The sequence below is a fragment of the Sarcophilus harrisii genome, chromosome 6, assembly GCF_902635505.1.
Source record: "Sarcophilus harrisii chromosome 6, mSarHar1.11, whole genome shotgun sequence".
NCBI classification, from domain to species: domain Eukaryota; kingdom Metazoa; phylum Chordata; class Mammalia; order Dasyuromorphia; family Dasyuridae; genus Sarcophilus; species Sarcophilus harrisii.
Genome location: NC_045431.1, coordinates 124,716,336 through 124,735,196, shown reverse-complemented (window position 1 = coordinate 124,735,196; position 18,861 = coordinate 124,716,336). Strand labels below are relative to the sequence as shown.

Below are 18,861 nucleotides of genomic sequence, written 5' to 3'. Positions count from 1 at the left end.
GTGATTGGTGATCAATTCAGCCATTGATGGTGATCATTTTGTTGCAAAGATCATTTTGAAATTTGTCATTTCTATCCCTTTTGATTCTTTCCCCCTTTCTATAGAATTTAAAACCCTTTCTGGCTTGCTCCAAGAAATAGTCTGACCCTGAACTGACATTGAGAATAATTTTTCCATATTTAAATAAAATAGGTATTGGTATCACATTTAAAATATTAATGAGATAATTGATTAAAGTAATAGCCAATTAATGTTGTAGATGAGATATGGAAACAAGAGTTTTAGTGAAGTTACAATTATAATTTTTCATAGTGAATAGGTCATATTGTTTCAATAGTAGGCATTCTTTTTTTGTAATTAGTAGAATTAGAATTGAAGAGCTATTTGGACTAAGATTTTGAGAAAGACCAATAGATTGTGATAACAGTTTTGTCATAAGAAGTTTGCATTGTTTTGAGTTAACTCAAATGTTCATGGTATGCAAGAATTCTTTAGTAACTTTGTGGATTCAGATCTCAGGAGATTTCATGGCTTTGTGGATAGAACAGGATTCATCAATATCAATTTTTGTTTCATTGTTACTCTTTAGGGTATTTTCCCATCTTGAGAAACTGGAAGGAATTTCAAACTCAGGAAGCACAAAGATAAAGGGAAGAAATTTGTATCTTAGGAGGCATAGCTCTTATAACCTACCAAAATATTCATATGTATGGATTGTAAACAGCTTCCTGCACTTTCAATCCTAATTGAAATCCTTGAGTCCTAATCATTGAGCTGAAGTATATACATTTCCTCTTTTTAGCTAGTGTTATTTGTTGAAAGAAAAGGTAATGGGACAGGACCTCTGTAGCATAGTTTGTCTCAGGGACCTCCTTGACAGTCTGGTGAAGCATATGGATACTTCAGAATAATATTTTTTAGATACCTAAAATAAGAGGAATTATAAAGAAAACTAAAGGTTTGTAAGAATAAAGATCTAATTTTCCCGCTAGCTAAATTCAAAGATGCACTAAAATCCATCTATTGGACTTCTGGTTAAGAAATTTTGTGTAGGATCCAGATGGGGTCAGTGTTGAGTAAGAGGTTTTCCTTCTCTTTCCACCCCTACATTCTTTCCTGCATTTTGTCGAACAGTTCAGCATTTGTGTTTTGAATTACTCATTAGCAATGCTGAGGGGAACGCTATTTTTTTCTTGTTCTGGGGGTGAAATGTATAGAATTTTTCTTAGTTAATTTTTAACTAGTATTTCTAGTATTTCTTAGTGTTATTCATTTTTCTTTCCTACTTCCTCTATGTCAAAAGAACAGCTATCTTTATTTCTTGAAAAGTTATTCTTGTATCTGAGTCCTTATCTCATTCTTTTGAGTCCTTATCTCATTCTTTTTGGTCCTGATCTCATTCTATGGTTCAGTGAAGGTCTCTACCTCTTATGTATAATTAGCCTCTTCCTGTCCATTGGCTCCTGCCCATTTATTTACTTGTAGAAAGGCTTGGGTGTCCCTCATTGATGTGTGTGTATGTATATAAAGCTCTCCCTTGATACTTCTATTCCCTCCAGCTCTCATCTCCTCTCTTTCCCTCTTTCCTCTCTGGCAGGGCCAAATTTGTAGAACTTTCTTGCACCAGATGCTTCTGTTTCCTTGCTTCTCACTTTCTCCTCAGCCCTTTACAATCTGGTTTCCACTCCCACCATTCCAGTGAAAGTATTTTCCCAGAGGTCATTAATGACTCCTAACTTGCCAAATATAACAGATCTTTAAAAAATTAACTAGTCACTCTGTAAGCAATTATCAAGCATACTATGTACCATGTACAGCATTAGGTGTTAGAGATAAAAGATAAAAAACAAAAAAAAAATTCTACTCTAAGAGAGTTTATATCTGAGAGGACATATATGCAATGTGTGTGTGTGTGTGTGTGTGTGTGTGTGTGTGTGTGTGTGGAGAATCAGATAAGACTTCATTTAAGAGACTGATCTGTGTCTTGACTAAAGTATGGGATTCAGTATTGCCTCATTGAGGAGGGAGTACGTATTAAGCATGGGGAACACCACCATTGCAAAGGTATAAAGATAAGAAAGGCATTACAATTTGTGAGGATCAAGGAGAAGGCCAGTTTGTCTTGACCATGGAGATTAATCACATATAGGAAGACTGAAAAGATAGAATGGGACTATGTTGTGAAAAGATTGGAAAGTCAAAAGAAGAATTTATAATTGATCCTGTAAGTAGTAGGGAGCCCTTGGAGTTTATCTAGTAGGAGAGGAATATGCTCGAATGTGGGCTTTAAAGAAAATCACTTTGGCAGCTATGTGGAGGATGTATTGAACTAGGGAAAGATTGGAGGCCAAGGGACCAATTAAAAGGATATAGCAGTAGTTAGGGGTGATGAAGGCATGAGTTCAGGTGGTAACTGGTGATTTCAGTCATCCTGTTTTTTACTCTCTCCTCTCCTTTTTACAGTCATTTAGTTCCTAGATCCTGCAAATTCTGTAAGTATCTATAGCTTTTTTCTTCCCCTTTATTTCTATAGCCACCACCTTAATAAAGGCCCTCATTAATTCTCTTTCCATGCTGTTGTAGTTACTTTCTTAACTCTTGTACCCAACCTAGCTGAATAGTTGATTATTCTTGTTAATGATGCTTCCACAGTTTCATTTGACTCAGCCCTGACTTTTCTTTATTTAATCTCTGACTTTTCACTTCTGGTTCAATTTCCCTAGTATAAGCTCCTCATGCTTTTCCCCTGAATTATTATATTAGCCTCCTAATTGGGTTTCTTGCTTCCATTTTCACCTTCTCTCCAATCTCTCCTTCTTATTTTGACCAAGGTACCATGGTACATTTCCAATATACTGTTTTGATTATGTTACTCCTTTCTGCTAAAACTTTCAGAAACTCACTTTTGCCTAATAAATAAATGATGATATCCCTTGTCCTTGTATTCAGGACAATGTTGCTTTAGTTTTATCTCATTCTAAAGGCACCATAGTATATAATATAAAGATCATTGGACTTCAAACATTTGAATGAGACTTGAGTTCAAGTCAATTACTAATTATGCTACTGTGGAAAGTAATTTAGCTTTTCTAAACCTCAGTGTCTTGTCTTTATATAAAAATAAATAAATGGCACCTGTAGTGCCATTCACAGGGTTGCTGTGAAGGGTTAAATGAAAGAATACATATAAACTTATTTACAAACCTAGGCAAACTGGAGTATTCTCCACACCACTCCTGCCATATGTTCTTCCTGTTCCCTCTGATTTCCATGCCTTTACTTATACCATCTCCCATGTTTGGAAAGGATATCTTGTCTCCCCATTATCTGTCTTTTGAAATCCCCTTCTTAACGGATGAATATTGATGCTCCCTTCTTCAAGAAATCTTTCTAAATGTCCCTTCCTTCCCCCAGTCTCCTTCTTCCAAAATTTCTCATCACAGTTTTTCTACATTATTCTGAAGCATTTGTCTTACTTTCCCTTGATTCATTTGAGTATGTCTTTCCTTCCATTGAATTGTAAGTTCCTTTTTTATATTCTTAGCTTTTTATACCAAACTACTCAATTTCATCTGTTTAGTTGATGTGAGCACTTTCTCTAATGACTAAGACTGCTTGTGCTTAAAAAAAAATGCTGAGCTATTACTGTCTGATTAATCTTATGTAGCCAGGTTCTGAGAATAATGAATCCTGCATAATGGTGAAATTTGTATTATTTGAAACTATAATTACATTAAATATGATCATTGTTCTAGCCTAGTGGAAATATGCAGCACAAATATGAATGGTGTAACCACTTAAAGAGATTCTTGGTTTATATTTAGTTATGATAGTCTGCTCAAAAATCAAAACTAGCTCCCACCTGCCTATAAAGTGAAATATAAATTTCTTTACATGGCATTTTAGTGCCTTCACAATTTAGTACTATTTTACCTTTCCAACCTTGTGTCAAAATCTGTGTTCCAGCCACATTAGGCAATTTACTGTTTTGCTCTTCCCCAGGTCCATACTTTTACTCATCCTGTTTGCTGTTTTTGAAATGATCAACTATTTTGCTTGTTGAATAACCACCCATCCTTAAAGCAGAAGGCTCAAACACATAGCTTGCAGGCCAACAATACTCCTAACGGGGTATTTTCCTCAATTTGTAATTTTCTCATAGACCTCACCTGGTTGTTGGTTTCCATTTTTTACAAGTATCATTTTGTTCTATAGTTATACTCACACACCACAGATTCTTTAGCAGATTATAAAATCCATCAACTCAGGGTCTATATTAAACCTAAAATGTGCATCTCCCTAACACTTAATCTAATTCTCTACCCACAATAAAGTAAACCTTAATAAATGTTTAATAACATTGATATATATCCTTATCCTTCCATTTTAGGAAATATATCCTTAAGTAACATGCAGTAGTTGTGATCTCAGGAGTGTAACAAGCAGCAATGAATAATGAGAAAGTTCTTATAAATGTTAATTTAAAATTAGCTTTAAATTATTTGGTTAATTGGAGTGGTATGAATTCAGGATGTCAATGTTTGCCCTGGCTTTATTATTTAATTTCCAAAACATGTTTAAATTAAGTCTCCAAATTTAATTACCTAGCTTAGAGTTTATATTACATTAAAAAAAGATTATAAATAAGACTAGGAATGCCTATGTGGATGTAATGATGAGATTTTAGAATATACACTAAAGCTGTGTATCTGAAAAAAAAAGTGAGAATAATAACTACTCTTCTGGTTCCTTTGAGGAACCTGGTTCTGAGATATTGTATGTATTTTGTTTATAAGTGACTGCTCTACAAACATAAGGCATTATTCTAGGATAATAAATTCACAGAATAAAGATACTATCTTTAAAACATAAGAGTTGGATTTCAATATCAGTTCTGCTATTTAGTAGCCATGAAAACTTAGGTAACCCTTCTAAACTTTTGGAAATATACAAAAGTGGAAATGGCTGCTTCAGGAAGTTCCCTTTCATTAGAAGCCTTCAAACAAAGGCTAAAAGATTGGTTAATTATTGGGAAAGTTGGAGAAAGAATTCTTGTCCAGATTAGATGGGAAGCCTTTGGATAGCATAGTAACTAGTACATTGAATTTGGAGTCATGAAAATCTGAATTCAAATCCTGTCTAAAATTAGCCATGTGACATTGATCAAGTCACAAAATCATCATTGATGTCATTTAGCTCATTTTTAAGAGGTTGATAATAATAGCAACTACTTCACAGGGTTGTTGTGAGGATCAAATGAAATAATAGCTGTAAATCACTTGGTGAAATTTAAAGTGCTGCATAAAGGTTATTATTAATATAATTAAGGGACTCTGAAATCCCTTCCCATTTTGAGATATTCCAAAAATAACTATACATTAGTTGTGATTTTAATTAAAATGAGAAAAATCTTTATTTTCCAATCATTTTGGTATGTTTGAAGCAATATATTCAGATTCAAGGCCATGTCTCTCTTTTTAATCCATTATCTAACACCTGGTAGAGTATTCTTCACACAATAGACATTCAGTGGTTCTAACTGATGAACAAGCTGACTTTGGCTTCATGAATAACAAAACTCTAATCTTGACAACTAATTTTATATCAAGTGTTTTCTTCAGATTAATTTTTCTATATATATAATCTGGTCAAATTATTATTCATCTACTGCCATCTCATTATTCTTTTATCAAGATTAATGAACATTTCCAAGTAGCTTTTAAAAGTATGATACTATTACATGAAAAGTGGTTTTGTAACTTTAAGGAATATAAGATACACATCAAACCTCTTGTCTTAATGATTAATGTGAAAAGACGACGTTATGTCAGTGGTAGCCATTATAACAGAAAGACACATAACTATTCTTTTCTAATTCCTGACTGTGTAAGGCCCATTTATTCACCTCTCAGAACTATGATAGTGCTGGTATCCACAATCATATTGAAATCTGAAATGGATGTTAGAGTCAATTTGATTCACTTTACAGAAAACTGAAGCCCAGAGAAATCAGGTGACTGACCAAGGTCCCATAATTAATTAATGTGGAACCAGAGCACAGGGTACTTATTTAGTCAGTAGTAATAATAACTACTTATGTCATTTGCTTTAGGGCAAAATGGAGAAACCCAAAGTGAGAGTCAGACAGGTATGACACTCACTAACTAGTTGTGTATCTATGGGTAGAGTATTTAACCTTGGATTTGTTTGTTTTTTGTTTTGTTTTTTTTTAATTTTTCTCTATAAAATGAAGGACATTGAACTTGCTGATCTTAAAAATTTCTTCTAACTCTAATGATTCTACTAAATTATGTGATTTTATGAAATTGACTTAAAATACAAAATACCTTTTAGTGTCTAAACTAGGAATATAAATAGTTAAGTTTTGATGAAATTTTGCTTGCAATTAATAGTAAATTTGAGATTCTTGAGTACATAAATGGAAGATTTAATATCTATGCTTATGTTATTAGAGTATAGCAGAGTTCTAAGTACTGGAAGGAATAGAATTGCATAGGGAAATCATTTTTCATTAGTGTGCATCTTACATTTGCTGCAATGATGTAATTGTAATTTTTTTATTGGCCCTGCTCACATCTTTGGTTTGACTTCCATCTTCAAGCCAGCCCTAGCCTAAGCCCCATAAACAGATATGGGGTAGAATTTAATAAGGTAACCACTTTTTTGGCCTACACTTTACTTTGAAAGCCAATTCTTAAATTGTGGGTCATATCAGGAGAGTTCAGATTATTTCATGTCCAGATCCCCAAGTGGAATGATACAAGGTGACCCTAAATGGTGAGAATATTTTAATTCTAAATTAAATCTAAAGTTTTTCTTTACAATAAAGGGTAAACTCACCATTGTCCTCAAGGTGATACGTATTATATAAGATTGGGTGGTTAATATTACATTCATATGCTGCTTGTTATCTACACATCTCTTAATGCTCCCTGGCCTCATGATAGGCCATTTATCATCCTTCATGTCAGTCAATAGTGTTTCCCAGTGTTGATCACTTATCACTAAGTGATAAAATTACAATTCATCTTGAATTCTTTCTGCTACTCTTTGACATTTATTTATTCTTAACACTGCTTAAAACAACCTGTTCCTTCTTGGCTATTATATTATATATTTCTATGTTCATTGTTCTTATATTTGTTTTTCATGTTTAGTTCTCCTTAAAATCTTCTAGAATTTTCCTTACTCTTTTTCTATTCTTTTATTGTGATTCCTTCACTGCTTTTCACTGTCTTTACTTGAGTCAGGCAGTCAATAAGCATTAAGTACCTGGGGTATACAAGGAAATTAAAAACAACAACAATAACAAACCACAACACATTGTTCTTGCATTGAAGGAGTTCACATTCTAACAGAGGAAAAACATGTTAAATATATATATATATATATAAAAGATCTAGACAGTATAAATGGAAAGTGATTTATAAGAGGGATGGCAAGAGTATATATTTGGCAAATCCATACCAGGCATGTGGGGCTTCCAGTGAAAAGGTGCAAAGTAAGGATATGACCTCTTGTTCAAGGTCAAATAAGAACAGTACATGGAGGAGAGTAACAATACTACAAATGTTAAGAGGGAGAAAGTTAAGGACTAGTATTTATATTTGATCTTGGAGGTAACAGGGAGGCGCTGGATTTTATTAAGAGGGTTACATGTTAGGTTTATGCTTTAGGAAGATAACTTTGACAGCTGAGTAGAAGGTGATTTGGAGATGGGGAGAGATTAGGCATCAAAGAGACCAAACAATTGACTATGTCTTTTTTTCCATGAATGAAGTGGTACACCAGAGAAGTGACTATGTAAATGTAGAGAAGACAATGTATACAAGAGATGTTGTAAAGGTAGAGATAAGACCTGAGAATAGTTTGACTATGTGGGGTAAATTCTAGTGAGGAGCTGAGAATGATGCCTACTTAGGTTGGGAGGTTGTCCTACTGGGATAAAAATGATGGCTTCTAAATAATAGGGAAGTTAAGAAGAGGGAGAGAGTTTTTGAGAGAAGATAATGAGATCTATTACGTACAAGTTGAGTTTGAGATATCTATGGAACATCTGCTTTGAGATGTTGAATACGCAGTTGGTCATATAAGACTAGAGGTCTCAGGAAAGAGGATAGTGCTAAATAAATACATGTGAAAATTATTATTTAATAGAAAGAGACATAGATATTATTAGACAGATTTATCATCTGATATATTTGGAATATTATTTTGCTGCTGTTCATCATTTCTGTAAATTTATCTCTGTACATTTCAAGTGACAATATATGTGATGTTATATTAGAGATTTAGAGATTTAGAACTAGAAGGAACACTAGAAATCATCTAGCAAAACTCCCTAATTTTAGGAGGGGGCAGAATATATGGCCTAGCAAAGAGAAGTGATTTGCTTAAAGTCACACAACCAGATAGCAAATGTAGGATTTGAATCCAATGCATTGTCCTATATTCTGTGAGTAGATGGTAGCTGGCAGATAGGAACAGCTTCTTGTAGTGTTCTGGTTGGACTTGGGACCAGCCTTCATTTCAGCTGAGCAATCACCATGAGAATAGCCAGGGACAAAGTCCAAATTCTTTATTATCTCCTTCACAGTCTAATTTCCTTGCCTCGGGCTCGAGCTAGCTTACTTAAGGTCTCCAGAATGTGTCTTGATTTCTGTGGGGGAGGCAGGAGGACCACCACGATGGTCTCTGTCTTGAAGTCTGTCTCTTTCTGAGAGCTTGTGCTCCAGCCTCCAGCCATCACAAAGGTGGGAGATGAAATGAATCTCTCTGGCTGAGTTTGTCCCAGTTTATATGTAGTATACTGGGTATAAACCAATCATTATATCACTAGGAAACCATTATTTGTTGTGAGATTAAATCAATCATACTGAACTAGAGAACTATTGATTACCATGCTAAACTAGATAACCATTGTATTGTATTGTATCAATTCCACTGAGTTAGCACCTTGTAAGAATCCTTGTTTCAAGCACAGAGTTCTGGCCCATAATAGCTTCTACCTAAATTGAAATGCTCATATTGTTTGAAAGCTCATCATCTTTGTGTGTGTGTGTGTGTGTGTGTGTGTGTGTGTGTGTGTGTGTGTATAGGACATAAGCTCAAATTTGGCCTCAGAGACTTACTAGCTGTGTGGCCCTAGATCAGTCATTTAACCCTGTTTGCTTCAGTTTCCTCATCTGTAAAATTAGCTGATAAGAAAATGGCAAACCTAGTATTTTTGCTAAGAAAACCTCAAATGAGGTCATGAAAAGTTGGCCATGAGTTACTGTATTTATGAGAGTACCAGTCATAATTGAATACTTGACTTATTAAAAAATAGTTTTTTATTTTCAAAATACATGCAGATAGTTTTCAACATTCACCCTCACAAAATCTTGTGCTCCAAAATTTTGTCTTTTTCCCTCTCTTCCTCTAATCCCTCCCCTACACAGCAAGTAATTCGATATATGTTAAATGTGCAATTCTTCTATACATATTTCCACAATTATCATATTTCACAGGAAAAATAAGATCAAAAAGGAAAAAAATGAGAAAGAAAACAAAAAGCAAGCGAACAACAACAGAAAAGGTGAAAATACTATGTTGTGATCTACATTCAGTCCCTACAGTGCTCTTTCTGAATGAAGATGGCTCATAATTGACCTGAATTACTTCATTGCTGAAAAGAACTATGTCCATCAGAATTGATCATCACATAATCTTGTTGTTGTTATGTATGTACAATGTTCTCTTGGTTCTACTCACTTCACTTAGCATCAGATCATGCTAGTCTTCCCAGGCCTTTCTGAAATCATCCTTCTGATCATTTCTTATAGAAAAAAAATTCCATAATATTCATAAATCATAACTTGTTCAGCCATTTGCTAACTAATGGGCAACTACATATTTTCCAGTTCCTTGCCATTACAAAAAGGGCTGCTACAAACATTTTTGTATGTGTTTATCCTTTTTTCCTTTTTTTTAATAATCTCTTTGGTTACAGTAGAAACACTAGATCAAGTACACTTGACTTTTTGTTACTATTTATCATTGTTCTTTCCTTAACCAAATCAAAAATTTATAAAGAGTACCTAATTTTAAAAAGTCAAAGCTAATTCCCAGTTTTCCTGGGTAGGAATTAATTTTATTCATAAAAAATCTCATTTTCAAGTCCTGTGGGTGGTTCTCCTTTGTGGCAGTGTGGCAATTAACTGCGATTAATTTATTTTTATTTTTCCTGGGAATCTGTTACACAAAAGTAAATGCTTGATTTCTACTAGTGTCTAAGGCCCAATTTGGACTCAGATCATCCTGACTCTGGGGCTGCTGCTCTATACATTGGGCCACCTAGCTTCCTAAGAACTGCTTTTGCTGCTTCCCATAGGTTTTGGTATATTGTCTCATTGTCATTCTCTTGAACGAAATTATGGATTGTTTCCATGATTTGTTTTTTGACCCACTCATTCTTTAGAATTAGATTATTTAATTTCCAATTGATTTTTTAGTCTCTCTTTCCCTAGCCCTTTATTGAATATAATTTTTTTTATTGCATTAGGGTTTGAAAAGGAAGCACTTACTATTTCTGCCTTTTTGCATTTGATTGTAAGGTTTTTAATGCCCTAATACATGGCTAATTTTTGTGTAGGTGCCATATACTGCCAGGAAAAAGGTCTATTCCTTTCTGTCCCTATTCAATTTTCTCCAGAGGTCTATCATGTCTAGGTTTTCTAGGATTCTATCAACCTCCTTAGTTTTCTTTCTTGTTTATTTTATAGTTAGATCTGTCTGATTCTGAGAGGGGAAGGTTGAGGTCCCTCACTAGAATATTTTTGTTGTCTATTTCTTCTGTAAGTGGCTTGAAATCTTCTCTAGGAATTTTTCTGCTCTACCACTTGTTGCATATACATTTAGTATTGTTACTACTTCATTATTTACTATACCTTTTATCAAGATGTACTTTTCTTCCTTATGTCTTTTAATAAGATCTATTTTTACTTTTGCTTTATCTGAGATCAGATTTGCTATCCCTGCTTTTTTTACTTTAGCTGAAGCATAATAAATTCTGTTCCAGCCTTTAACTTAACTCTGCATGTGTCTCTCTGTGTCAAATGTGTTTCTTATAAACAACATATTAAATAATTATGTTTTTTAATCCACTCTGCTATTTGCTTCAGTTTTCTAGGAAAGTTAATCCCATTCACATCCACAATTATGATTACCAGTTCTGTTTTTCCCTCCATCCTATTTTCTCCCCTGTATATACTTTTTTTTTCTACTCTCTCCTTAGTTTTTTTTTTACCCACACCATCCATTACCTTCTCTCCTACCTTCCCTCCCTCTTCTCTTAGTAGTGTTTTTTTTAGCCCACCCTCCCCACTATCTTATTCTCTGCAGCCCTTCCTCCCTTTTCTTACCTTTTCCCCTAATGTTTCTCCCTCCCTTCTAAACTGTTCCTCCATTTTCTCTTCCTTTTCCTCCTCTTATTTCTTTATAGGGTTAGATAAGTTTTTATACCCAACTGAATGATTAGACTATTCCCTCTTAAAGCCAAAACTGATGAGATCAAACTTCAGACAATGCTTATCTCCCCCTCCTTTCTTTCCCTCAATTGTAATAGGTCTTTTGCACCTCTTCATGTGAATTAATTGTCATATTATACCTCCCCTTTCCTCTTTTACCATATCATCACACCAGGGACCATTCACAGCCACCCGTTCAGTCCATGCTCCTCCTCTATCTGTACCTCCCCTCCTCCCTTCTTCCATGCTTGTCAGATCCAGTTCACAAAACCTACAAATATCATTCTCCTATCTAGGGCTGTAAACAGTTCAACTTTCAAATATATATATACATTACATATATATATATTTTCCTCCTGTTTATCTTTCTATGGTTCTCTTGAGTCCTGTGTTTGTAGATTAAATTTCCTGTTTAATTCTGTTTTTTTTTTCAATAGAAATGGCTGAAAGTGTCTTACTTCATTGAAGAACCATCTTCTTCCTTAAAAGATGATGCTGAATCTCTCTGGGTCTTTAATTCTTGGTTGTAAACCCAGGTCCTTTGCCTTCTGGAACATGGTATTCCAGGTCCTCCAATCCTTTAATGTAGAAGCTGACAGATTCTGGGTAATCCTGACTGTTGCTCCTTGCTATTTGAATTGTTTTTCTCTGGTAGCTTGCAGTATTTTTTCCTTGAGATTATAGTTTTAGAGTTTTGCCACAATGTTCCTTGGGGTTTTCCTTGTGGGATTTCTTTCCAAAGGTGCTGAATACCCTTTTTACTCGTGAGACTGACTTTTCTTGAAGTTTTTTCATTCTATCTTGAGCTAGAGAGTGGTTTCATTCATTCCATCAGGCTCTGTTCAGAGGTTTGGTTTCATGTGGTTTTTGAGGGAAACTGGGAGAGCTGGATCAGCTTTCTGATTTTACTCCACTATTTTGTCTTTATCCCCGGAAAAAAAAATATCACATTTTAAAACCATGTCAAAATGAGCCTACAAAAAACCTTTTGTAAGGATTTTGTTGTTTTCAGTTAAGATTGACTCTTTTCGAGTCCATTTAGATTTTTCTTGGCAAAGATACTGGAGTGGTTTACCATTTCCTTCTCCAGATCATTTTACGTATGAGGAAACTAATGGAAGCAGGATTAAGTGAATTGTGCAAGGTCACATAGGTAGTAAGTGTTTGATGTAAGATTTGAATTTGGGAAGATGTTTTCTTGACTCCAGGCCTAGTGTAGCTTTACCAGATTTGTAGGGATTAATAGCCTTCATTTTTATTTATTTGACCTTACAACTGGGGTAATCAGAGAAGGCTTCATTAAATATATACATACCATATATATGCACACTTACATTTATAGTGTATTTACATATGCAAGAGGAAGAGGGCATAATGCTATCTAATTAGCTCCTTCATTTTAAAAAGCCTAGAAATCAATTCAATATATATTTAAGTTGATGGTATGTTTAATTTTGGACTGTTGGCCAATTTGGAACTGGCTTTCTCATTAATGGAAGTAAATGAATGTCTCCTGGGAAGGTTAGGAAGATTGGATTAAAAGTCTGCCCATCATTGAGTTCCAGTCTTTTTAATCTATGACCTACATAAATAATATGCCTATCAAGCTAGAAAGATTCTGAAAACAGTATTATCTACTGTTGTTTGTGCTTGTGATCTGAATACTAGCCTAGATAAATTAGTTGAACTCATTACCAAGTTTCCTAGAGGGTGATGAATTTTTCATCTCAGGAACTCAGGAAGACAGCTCACTTTATAGAGGGAATGCGCTTTATATCAGTAAAGTACTCACATCAGTGAACTGATTCTTGGTGTCTTGGAGATCAGTCTGTTTGGGTCTAGAATTTAATTGTAACATCTTTCTTTTCTTTCTTTCTTTCTTTCTTTCTTTCTTTCTTTCTTTCTTTCTTTCTTTCTTTTTTTGAGTGTTCATTTAACACAAATGAAAATGTACAAACCTTTTTACTTGTTTTCTTCGCTCTTCAGTCTAACATTTGGATTGATGATTTTAATGACAATATGAGTTGCTCTCTCACCAATGACCTTCCGATTTTTGGAGGAAACATTGGGAGAAATCTCAACATAATAAGATTTGTTGCATATCAGGAGCACTTCTTCATATTGTGCCCCAAACGCTTCCTGAATCCAATTGGTAATATGTGTTTTGTCGTCTTATTGCTTCTATAAATAATATTGGCAATTAATATCTGGCAATTAAAATTGTCTTCACATTCTGTTGTCAATGCCTCTTAATTTACTCCAATTTCTTTTATCCTGATATATCTATTGGACTTGTGCTGGATGAATTTTCTGCTCCTTTTGTTGATGATTTTGGGTTTCACAAGGAATTGAAGAGTAAGCATGATCCTGGAGAATAGATTGTGACTCCTCCACAGAAAGCACCAAGGGAAAAGCTATAATATATTTCTAAAACCTTAAATATATTCCAATGCAATGGCAAACTCTCATTCCAAATAAAATATAAAAAGATGCTACACTGGGAATCTAGAATTGAGTTCTTTTACTAACTGCATGGTACTGGTCAAAAAATTTAACAACTCTGGGCTTTAGTTACTTCCCTCTTGGGTAGTGGGCCTGATCACCACATCTCAAACATTTTGGTCTTAGCACCCCTTTATAACTCTTAAATATTATTCAGAATTCCAAAGAAATTTGATTTATAAGTGATATATTTATTAATATTTTACTGTATTAGAAATAAAAGCTATTAAAATGGTAAAATATTTATACATTTGAAATTTTAAAATTCCATGTTGACACAAATAATGTATTTCTTTTCTTTCTTTTTTTTTTTTTTTGCTGAGGCAATTGGGGTTCAGTAACTTGCCTAGGGCTACACAACTAGGAAGTGTTTAGCGTCTTGAGGCCAGATTTGAACTTAGGTCTTCCTGGCTTCAGGGCTGGTGCTTAATACATTGCACCACCTAGATGCCCTGAAATAATATATTTCTAATGAAAAATGACTATGTTTCCTAAAAAATACAATTTAGTGAGAAGTCACATAGTTTTACATTTTTTTTTTTTTTGCAAGTCTCTTCAGTGTTTGGCTTAATAAAGGACAGATGGATTCTCACATCTGTTTCTGCATTCAATCTGTTGCAATATGTTTTGGTTGAAGTATATGAAGAAAATCTGACTTTAACACAGACCAGTAGTTGGAAAAGATAGTATTTTAAAGGAAAGTAAGTATTATGAAAATAGTTTTCATCTTGCAGATTTCCAAACCCAAAGAGGGTGAAAATCAGAATTTGAGAAGTGTTGGGCTAAATTATTTTGAATTTAAAATTATTTCAAATTTAAATTATTTTATTTATTATTTCCTTTTTATTTCTAAATTGCTATGATTTTCTTCCATTTTCTATCATCTAAGTCTTTACTTGCCCCATTAGTGCAAATTAATTGAAAATTGGCTGCAGTTTCTTGCTTTGAGTTGATGAACACCTTTTAAGCCTTGTTTTGAGTCTGCATGAATTCTAAACTTCAGATTCATAGCTTTATAAATCCCAGGATTTTAAAATAGGCCTAAAATTTGGGAGAGTGTTTACCATTGAAAATTATAACAATTAAAAATAGTTGCTAATGATATTAGTTTTTTTAGAGTATGTTTTAGCAGGACATTCAATTATAATAAAAAACAAAATAATTAAATAATCTTTTTTGAGTTGGTATTTCAAATCTAATTTTAAACTTGTCCCTTGAGAAGTTAGTTCCTTTTGCTTCCTCTGCATTTTGTATTTTCTTAGGTTCAATATTTAAAGTTAATAACCTTACACTTAGAATGTTCTTGATCATTTTGTAGAGGGATGGTTGCAGGATATCCTTTGCCAAAGTGATATTGTGAGAATAAGGAGAGAAAATATGAGGCAACTTATATAGAGAATAGAGAACTAGCATCAGTGGATAGAAGATCTGGGTTTTAAGCCTTCTTTCCCTACATGTTTGAGTGATACTGTGCTTGTAATATAACCTCTTAATGTCATATAAGCCTCTTATATAATAAGCCTCTTAGATTATAACTTGCAAAGCAGCTACCAATATTCATTAGCACAGGGAGCTTCTTGCTGGAAGAGTCCAACTCATATGTAAGGTGTCACTGTTACCATTGCCTCAAGCTGTACCAAGATGTCTAATTAAGCTCTGTTATGTATTGCTTCTTTCAGAAAAGCTAGGAAATGAAAAGCTAGGAAAGCTAGGAAAATCTTTTTTTTTTTTTTTTTTTTTTTAAACTCTAGTCCCTTCTGAAATATGTGGTTTGGGTCTGGGTTCCAAGAAGACAGAGTTCAAAAATGGGTGTTGGTAGAAGGGTCAGAACAGAATTTGGGAAATGATGATAGATTGATGCCATTGCTCTCTGTAGTGTCAGGGCAAATATGAACAACCAAGGAACAGATGCGATATCGCTAGTAAAGTCATGTCTGAGTCTGATTATTCTTTTTTTTTTTCTGAAGCAATTGGGGTTAAGTGATTTGCCCAGGGTCACACAGGTAGGAAGTGTTAAGTGTCTGAGACCAAATTTGAACTCAGCTCCTCCTGACTTCAGGGCTGGTGCTCTATCCATTGTGCCACCTACCTGCCCAAGTCTGATTGTTCTTTAAAAGATGGAAGATGAAAGGAAAGTTATAATTAGCTGTGTAAAATATGGTCAGCTGTCATAAGAAAAAGGATAATGTGATATTTTTCTGCTTTAAAAATACATTTAGCTTCCAGAAAGTGTTTATTAGGTTTCCACCTATATCTTCTGCTGGACTGAGTATTGCACAGAATAAAATATTCTTCTATAGCTGAGGCTGGAGAGGAATCTTTTGAGCTAGATAGTTTAAAGTACATTGGACTAATGTCTACAGGGTATCTTACTAAGTCTGTTATTAATATGATGGGTCACCTGGAGTGGGAGACCACCAGGCTGTTTGAGTCAGGGCAAGTTCACAAAGGATGGAACAGAGTACTGAAAACTGCCATATCTCAGAATTGGTCTGTGCTCTATGTAAGACTGCTGCATTTCCAGCCTGGGTGAGATTGAGACACTTAGAAAGTCTTTAAAAAAATAATGAAATAAAAAATATTATTCATATTATTCTAATATTACTCATATTATTCTAATCCTTTTTCTTTTTTCTTTCTTTTTTTAATTAAAGCTTTTTATTCACAAAGCATATGCATGGGTAATTTTTCCAATATTGACCCTTGCATGACCCTCTGCCGCAAATTTTCCCCTTCTTCCCCCCCCTCCCCTCCCCCACCTGGCAGGCAGTCCAACACATGCCAAATATGCCAAAAATACATGCCATATCCAATATGTGTGTGTGTATGTGTGTGTGTGTATATATATTCATATAGCCATCTGGTTGTATAAGAAAAATCAGATCAAGAAGGAAGAAAAAGGAAAACTGAGAAAAAACAAACAAAATGTAAGCAAATAACAGAGATAGTGGGAATACTATGTTGTGTTCCACCCTCTGTTCCCATGGTTCTCTCTCTGGTTGTAGATGGTTCTCTTCATCACTGCACAAGTGGAACTGGTCCAAATCATCTCAGTGTTGAAGAGAGCCACATCCATCAGAATTGATCATCATATAGTCTTGTTGCTGCTATGTATAATGATCTACGGGTTCTGCTCATTTCACTTTGCATCAGTTCATGTAGGTTTCTTCAAGCTTCTTTGAAATCATCCTGTTGGTCGTTTTTTACAAAACAATAGTATCCCATAGCATTCAGATAACATAATTTATTCAGTCATTCTCCAATTGATGGGCATCCATTCAGTTTCTAGTTCCTTGCCACTACGAAAAGGGCTACCACAAACATTTGTGCACATGTGGGTCCCTTTCCCTCTTTTAAGATCTCTTTGGGATATAATCCCAAAAGAAACATTGCTGGATCAAAGGAAATGCACAGTTTGATAACTTTTTGAGCATAGTTTTAAACTGCTCTCCAGAAATGTTGGATCCATTCACAATTCCACCCACAATGTATCAGTGTCCCACTTTTCCCACATCCCTTCCAACATTCTTCATTATCTTTTCCTGTCATCATAGCCGATCTGACAGGTGTGTAGTGATATCTCAGAGTCGTCTTGATTTGCATTTCTCTGATCAATAGTGATTTGGAGCACCTTTTCATGTGACTACAAATAGTCTCAATTTCTTAATCTGAAAATTGTCTGTTCATATGCTTTTGCATTTCTCTGATCAAATGATTTGCATTTCTCTGATCAATAGTGATTTGGAGCCCCTTTTCATGTGACTACAAATAGTCTCAATTTCTTCATCTGAAAATTGTCTGTTCATATGCATTTGACCAGTTGGAGAATGGCTTGAACTCTTATAAAATTAGAGTATATTCTCCATATATTTTAGAAATGAGGCCTTTATCAGATCCTTTGGACGTAAAAATGTTTTCCCAGTTTATTGCTTACCTTCTAATCTTGTCTGCATTAATTTTGTTTGTACAAAAATCTTTTAATTTAATATAATGAAAATTATCTATTTTATGATCAATAATGATCTCTAGTTCTTCTTTGGTCACAAATTCCTTCCTCCTCCGCAAATCTGAGAGGTAAACTATCCTATGTTTTTCTAATTTGTTTCTAGTATCATTCTTTATGTCTAGATCATGAACCCATTTTGACCTTATGTGGGTATTGGGTGTGGGTCTATGCCTACTTTCTGCCATACTAGTTTACAATTTTCCCAGCAGTTTTTGTCAAATAGTGAAGTCTTATCCCAAAAGGTGGGGCTTTTTGGTTTGTCAAATATTAGATTGTTACAGTCATTGGCTATTTTGTTCTGTGAGCCCAACCTATTCCATTGATCAATTAATCTATTTATTTATTTGTTTGTTTATTTATGTGCTTATTAATTTTTTATTATAGCTTTTTATTTACAAGACATATGCATGGGTAATTTTTCAGCATTGACCCTTGCAAAATCTTCAGTTCCAGCTTTTTCCCTCCCTATCCCCATCCCTTCCCCTAGGTGGCAGGTAGACCAATACATGTTAAGTATGTTAAAGTATATGTTAAATACAACATAAGTATACATATTTATACAGTTATTTTGCTGCACAAGGAAAATTAGATTTAGAAATAAGGTAAAAATAACCTGAGAAAGAAAACAAAAATTCAAGCAGACAAAAACAGGAGTGGAAATGCTATGTTGTGGTCCACACTCATTTCCCATAGTTCTTTCTCTGGGTGTAGCTGGCTCTCTTCACTATTGAACAATTGGAACTGATTTGGTTCATCTCATTGTTGAAGAGAGCCACATCCATCAGAATTGATCATCATATAATATTGTTGTTGAAGTATATAATG

At 34.3% G+C, this 18,861-nt stretch overlaps 1 protein-coding gene and 1 pseudogene across 20 annotated transcripts in view; one reads left to right on the top strand and one right to left on the bottom strand.

The window, feature by feature from the left end:
* ANK2 (ankyrin 2) overlaps positions 1 to 18,861 on the top strand; it is an 819,525-nt gene that overhangs the window by 456,391 nt on the left and 344,273 nt on the right. The gene's annotated exons all lie outside the window — the stretch shown is intronic.
* Positions 13,491 to 14,075, bottom strand: LOC100913814 (annotated as a pseudogene).